A 7,650-nucleotide genomic window follows, 5' to 3' on the forward strand; every position below is an offset into this window, starting at 1 on the left:
TTTAGAAGTGTACCAACTGATAAAATAATCAATTTCAATTGATAGAATAAGATTTATTTGGATTCTCTCGAAAATTTATTATTTAATATCAAAATAAATAGTTGGGTTAAATGAAACTGATGAACATGAGATCGACGATGAACTATTCCGGCTGAGAAATGGAGTCCACGAGGGAGATGAAGAGGAGAGGTGTTAGGAGAAGTGAGGAGGTCTTTAGGGAGAGCACCATTTTTGGGCGACTTCTCACTCTATTTCTCAAAAGGGAGGTTTAGGGTTGAAGAGAAGTTTTAAGTTTAAAGTACTAGGGTCAGTTTTAATAAACCGATGCTAATGGAAAATCATTAGGGTGGGGTTCTTTAACAAAACCGACCCTAATGACAATATATTAGCAACGGTTTTTTTTTAAAACCGACTCTAGTGACCCATAAGTCACTAAAGTCGGTTTTAAAAAAACCGTTACCAATTGTTTTGTATGTATTCAAATTAATCGTAACACCAAAGCTTAATTAAAGTCCAATCTTTTGCTCTATTGAGAATCAATTTCACTTATAGATCATATTAGAGAGATAGAGGGGTGACTTAGAGAGAAAAATAAATTTAGAGAGAGAGAAATAAATTTGAAGAGAATGCACAATCATATATCTTATATTAATCTTTGACACACCCTCAGTTGTCAGGACTCGAACCCTCGACCGTTTCGTCCTGAAGGCTCTGATACCATGTCATGGAACCAATTGAACTAAAAGGTTGAGCGGATAATTAAGGTCTAATCATATATCTTATGTTCATCTCCGATATGGGTTTGGTCGTTTCATTTAAAGTAACTTTATTTTAGACTGATTTCATACCCCTATAATATAAACATATGAAATTGACCGTTTCATTAATACATGTAACATGGATATCAAATTATATAAAATTGATTTATTCTGATTTGCTTGGTATATATACAAAGAAAAGTATGCAATTTAATATTTTTAGACCATAAATCTGATCTTGATGAATTCAATGGTATTTTAGTTTTCGGATGTATAAAATGCTGCAAATTCTAATCACAAAATTAGTACATAAATTGATTTATTATTTTAGCATATAGTACTTGTTGAGCGTTTTCCGCAACTGCACGGTTTCGCTTGTAGTAATAAAAAGATATCGATCCCACATGAAACGCTTTTTAACGAAAACTTATTTAAATGTTGTTTAAATACGACTAAGGTTTATAAAATAGAAAATCGTTATTTGAAATTGGTTTTGAGATTCATTTAATAAGAATTAGATTAGAACATATGAAGAATGTTAGAAATCAATTATGTTTTGAATATGAATTACAAAACAGAAACGTTTAGTGTTTAAAATAAGAGATTAATTGTATTCGTTTGCATTAAGCAAAGAAAATAACTTAAAACTTTTTAACAACGAAGCGGGTTGTTGCGAAAAATATTTTTAGCAACGAAATTACATTTTTTGCAACAACATTTGCTTGTTACGATACATTCTGTTGCTAAAGGTTTCCGCAACGACTTTTCTGTCATTGCAAAAAATTCAAGTTTGACAACAACACTCTTGTTGCAAATAGTTAGTTGTTGCAAAAAACAAATTTTAACCATATAGGGAGAATAAAATTTGTTTTTTGCAACAACGATGTTGTTACTATGAACTGAAATAGAAGAGAAATTGATGTGTAAAATACGGACGCTAGCAAGTAGACTAGGTCGTCTGTAGTATTCGGTAAGACCAAGTGTCGTATTCCACATGGATTGAGATGAAAGTTATGTGAAATATTACCTTAAACAGTTGTTCGAATATGCGAAATATATTTGAGGTTGGTTTTGTGTTAATAAAACAGTAAGTAAATGCATAAGATAAAAATAACAAGATTAGCACAAACTCAGAACAGTTAAATGCTCGAACAACTGTTTCATTAATGGAAGCATACATAAAGTTCCTGGTTTGGGTCTCTCCCTCATTTATCACTAAGGTCCGGTGTCCCATTTTCAAAGATTCTAAGTAAGTAAGACTAACCAAGTGTCCTTGCGTTAATCTCACAAACAAGCATTAAGTAACAGGAAGCATTCATAATGAAACCCCAATATGTGGTAGTTTTCGTATCCATCCATACGACATATGCCGATTAGTTATTTCCGTTACGTCGGAGCACCATCGTGTCATCTTCGGTAACTATAATATAGATTGGATCCTAATCTATGCTTTAAGCATACTAATAACAACCATTCAGAGATAAACATGCTTCATTAATAAAAACAACATACTCACAATCACCATTAGAGGTTGGCCAAGCTTGCTAAGATGGCTGTTCCCTCATTTTCATGAGGAAACAACCTCGACACCATAAAAGATGCTCCCAAAATGGAGGCTAGAAATATATTGATAAGATGGTATGGTGGCTCTTTACAAAGAAGAAAAATGCATCTATTTATACTAAATAAAGTTCATCTAGGTTAAAAGGGTAAAACTGTCAACCGACTGTTTAAATCAGAAAAAACAATTATTCCTAGCCATTAGATTGCATACATGTGTTAGGATGGTGACAGTGGATTACAGCTGTATAACACTTCCTTTCTCTCTTATCCTTTGTAGATCCGCGTGTCAACCCGTTTACCCACTTTTTTACCAGAATCGGAACCGCGAACAACTGTTCGATACTTTTCCACAACTGTTTGATCCTTCAACTGTTCGATCCTTTCGCACAGCTGTTCTATCAGAATAGATACTTGGAGACGCTGGATCTGCGCATAAGTCCATTTACCCACTTTCTAACTTGAATTTGGATGGAAACAGGATATTCGATCTTTATGCTCAACTATTTGCTTGACTTTAGATGTTTTGTCAGAATAACCGTTTGTAGCTTGGATTTGGCTACAAAATTGGTCTTTTATGCTCTTCTCCATGAATGTTTTAGCCAATAAATCTTGTCCAATATGCTCGTATCAGAAATGAACTAAAATAGAAGAGAAAACAATAGTTTCATGGCTGATAACCAAGGAGAAATCAGGAAAAATGAAAGAGTAAAATGTGAAATCAATATAATGATCAGACAGGAAGCACTACAACAAATCATTACTTGCGCCACGAATCATGCCACGTGAATTCAAAATTCATGGCATATTTTTATTTAGCCACGGGAAAAATAGATTCTACTACATATTTAAGATCACTTGATATATTTATGCCACATGTAATTTTTTTCATGACAAAGATACACTTATGCCACGAATCGTGACATAAAATTAGTTTTACTATAAGTAATTCATTTTGGGGCAAAAATTTATTTATTCTAAAATTAATTTATAACATATTAATTTATTTTTTTTTTTTTCATGTATTTGGCGGGCAGCCAAATTTTTTGATTTGCCTCCATATGAAAGAAAGAAAAATCGATTTGCCTCCAACAAATCCCCATTGTTCACTCGGGCTCTCAACAAACCCTTTCCCCACTCTCTACCAAATTCGTTGTTGTTAACTCCCACGCTCAACAGAGTGGTTTCTTTTATCAAATCAGCCAACAAATCACATCGGTTCTAGTTCAATTGATTTGTCCGTCTTCGTGTTCTATTGATATAGCTGTTGGGATCGATGTGGTTGGAAGAAGATTAGGTTTGCCTCCTTTCTCATCTGCACTCATATTGAAACAAAATATTATAATTTGATTGTCTAGGTTAACTTTACTCATCCCTCACAGCCTCGCTAGATTAAATTTTTAGCTTGAGTAATTGAGTTGATTGTTGGTTGTGTTGTGATGTTCCTTTATTTTTTAAATTTATTTAGTGGAGCTGATAGGACCAACAATCTGCAATTTCATGTTTTGGTTTTCATTTGGGGGAAGGATTTCATCCATTATTGTGCGGAAAATGTGATGGGTTTGGAAACGATTATGAAATTGCATTGTTGAAGTAGTGTTAAGTTATCATAGTTTTATAATAAGGTATTATAGAAAGAAACAGTGATGGCCCTCATGGAAAAATTGTTATGAGAAGAAGTCAACTTTTGATTCTCTAGTTACCAATGATAGGATATAATTTTTGGTATTCTCTGATAAGTTATTTGGTTGTTTTAGAGTTGTTAGCTAGAATAATATCCCTATTTGTTAGGAGCTAGTTGGGATAAGATTGTTAAATTTGTTTTTCTGTATCCCACGTTTTTAGTGGGTTGTTTCTTATTTGTTCTGTTACTTGTAGGCTATTTAAGCCACCTTCTCATATGGAACAAATCAAGTTATTCTCCCAATTGTTTCTATTGTATTATCAATATTTCTCTACAATTGGTATAGAGCCCGCCACTGGGGTCTAAGATTATAAAAGCAGCAGCTTTTGAGTGATTTCAAAACACAAAGAGAGGATGAGTGAAGATAAAAATTTCATGCAGCCTGCCATTCCACGTTTTGATGGTCACTACGATCATTGGAGCATGCTCATGGAAAATCTCTTGAGATCTAAAGGGTATTGGGATTTGATTGAAACTGGTTATAAAGAACCAGAACTTGGAGTAGTTTTGCCTGAAGCGCAGCAGAAGGAGTTTGATGATTTGAAATTGAAGGATCTCAAAGCTAAGAATTATCTGTTTTAGAGCCTTGACAGAACAATTATTGCTCAAATTCTAGAGAAGCGTACTGCAAAACAGATATGGAGTTCGATGAAACAGAAATTCGAAGGAAATGCGAGAGTCGAGCGTTCAACTCTTCAAGCATTAAGGAGGGATTTCGAGATTTTGGAGATGAAATCAAGTGAAAATATTACTGATTATTTTGCTCGTGTCATGAGTATAGCGAATAAGATGAGGAGCAATGGGGAGGAGATGAAGGAAGTTACTATTGTAGAAAAAATCCTTAGAAGTTTAATTGAGAAATTTAACCATGTTGTTGTCTCAATTGAAGAATCTAAGGATATTGATGCCCTCACAATTGATGAACTCCAAAGTTCACTAGTTGTGCATGAACAAAAGATCCATAGAAGCAACGACGAGGAACAGGCCTTGAAAGTGACTTTTGATGACAAAAATGGAGGTCGAGGTAGCTACAAAGGTCGGGGCAGAGGCAGAGTTTTTCAACAAAGACAAAGTTTCAACAAGGCGACCATTCAGTGCTACAAGTGCCACAATCTTGGGCATTTTCAGTATGAGTGTCCCATGTGGGGGGAGGAGGCCAACTATGTAGAATCAAATGAGCATGAAGATATGCTTTTAATGTCGTATGTCGGGATGAATCCAGCAGTGCAGGAGAACATTTGGTTCCTTGATTCAGGCTGCTCAAATCATATGAGTGGGACAAAGGCTGTCGTTCTGTGAATTGGATGAGACATTTCGGGAGTCGGTGAAATTGGGAAACAATTCCAAAATGGATGTTCTCGGAAAAGGAAGGGTGAGACTCCATATGAATGGTGGTAATTACTTGATCACTGATGTTTTTTATGTCCCAGAACTGAAGAATAATTTGTTGAGCATTGGACAACTTCAAGAGCATGGTCTTGCAATCCTAATTCAATGAGGAAAGTGCAACATATACCATCCGAAGAGAGGGCTTATTATTCAATCTGAGATGACAGCCAATAGAATTTTCATATTATTGGCCAAATCTTAAATTGAAAAAGAGAAAGATACATGTTTCTACAAAACAACTTCAGATCTAGCTCATCTTTGGCATTGCAGGTATGGGAATTTAAGCCATAAAGGTTTAAGAACCTTACAAACAAAAAACATGGTCCATGGTCTTCCACAACTATCTGCCTCAAGTGTGACTTGTACTGATTGCATGGTGGGGCAACAACAGAGAGATCCCATATCAAAGAAGAGCACATGGAGAGCCACATAGAAGTTGCAGTTGGTGCATGCAGACATTTGCGGTCCGATCTCTCCAGAGTCCAACAGTAAGAAAAGGTACTTGTTGTGCTTCATAAATGATTTTAGTAGGAAGACATGGATATATTTTTTAAATGCGAAGTCAGAAGCTTTCAACATGTTCAAATGCTTTAAGAAACTTGTTGAAAATGAAACTAGTTTATCTTTTAAATGCTTGAGTGGGGAGTTTAATTCTGAAGAATTTAATGAGTTTTGCAAGCAGCATGGCATTAAAAGGCAATTAACAGCAGCGTACACTCCCCAACAGAACGGTGTGGCAGAACGAAAAAACCGAACCGTGATGAATTTGGTTAGAAGCATGCTATCAGAAAAGAAAACACCAAAGAATTTTTCCCGAAGCTATTAATTGGGTAAATCATGTATTGAACAGGAGCCCTACATTAGTAGTGACAGATATCACACCAGAAGAGGCATGGAGCGGAACCAAACCAGCAGTAGCGCATTTCAGAGTTTTTGGTTGCATTTCACATGTGCATATCCCTGATGAAAGAATGACAAAGTTGGCCAACAAGAGTTTTCCTTGCATTCTCTTAGGTGTCAGTGATGAATCAAAGGCATATCGCTTATATGATCCAATCTCAAAACGGATTATAGTAAGTTGAGATGTCATTTTCGAAGAAGATAAACAGTGGGATTGGGACAAAAGTTTTGATGCACAGATCTTGGTGGACTTGGAATGGGCAGATGATGATAATTGCGATGTTTTGATCGAAGATGATGTTATCAGTCATGAAGGAGGCAGCGATGGAAACTCAGAAATAATGAATGATGAGCCAAACTCAGCATCATCTTCTAATGCATCATCAGAAGATTTAAATGGAAGAGGATGAAGAAATCGACAAGCCCCAGCTTACTTGCAAGATTATGTGATTGGTGAGGGGTTTTTAGATGAAGACATTGAGGTTAACATAACTCAAATTGTGACTGCAGATCCAATTAGTTTTGAAGAGGCAGAAAAAAAATCCTAAATGGAGGTAGGCAATGGATGCGAAAATGGAAGCAATTGTGCGAAATAAAACATGGAAACTAACTGAGTTACCTGCAGGTGCCAAGAAAATTGGAGTAAAGTGGATTTATAAGACAAAATTCAATGAACTTAGAGAGGTGGACAAATACAAAGCGAGGTTGGTGGTGAAAGGTTATTCACAAAAAGAAGGAGTGGATTACACCGAAGTTTATGCACCAGTAGCAAGGATGGATACGGTTCGCATGATTATTGCCTTAGCAGCTCAAAGAAATTGGAAGATTTTCCAACTTGACATGAAGTCGGCTTTCCTTCATGGCAAACAAAGTGAAGATATCTACGTAGAGCAGCCAATGGGATATATGCAGAAAGGGAGTGAACAGAAAGTGTATAAATTGCAGAAAGCTCTGTACGGATTGAAACGAGCTCCACGAGCTTGGTTTAGTCGACTTGAAGCACACTTTAATAAAGTGAATGAGGTAATGAACTATTTTAGGGCAAATACCCTTAATTCTCATTAATATTAAAAGTCTAAGATTTACATATTTATATTCTTGTTAGGTTTGCTCTCCAAGAAAAATGACTAAGCTAATGAATTAACACCATAAAGAGGATGACACTTGGGTGAATTCGGACCATTGATGCTAGGGCAAACATTGGATGGTTAGGATTAAGAGTGGCTGTGACTGGGTGTGTGATGGTGCATCATTGGGCATGTGTTACTCTTCAAGAATCTACCTAAAGGTATTTGGACATAAAAGCCCCTGATCTTGGTGAAAGGACTTTATTACCCTTGGCAACTCAAAGGTTGCCGA

Source organism: Euphorbia lathyris, chromosome 6, assembly GCF_963576675.1.
Source record: "Euphorbia lathyris chromosome 6, ddEupLath1.1, whole genome shotgun sequence".
Lineage (NCBI taxonomy): Eukaryota > Viridiplantae > Streptophyta > Magnoliopsida > Malpighiales > Euphorbiaceae > Euphorbia > Euphorbia lathyris.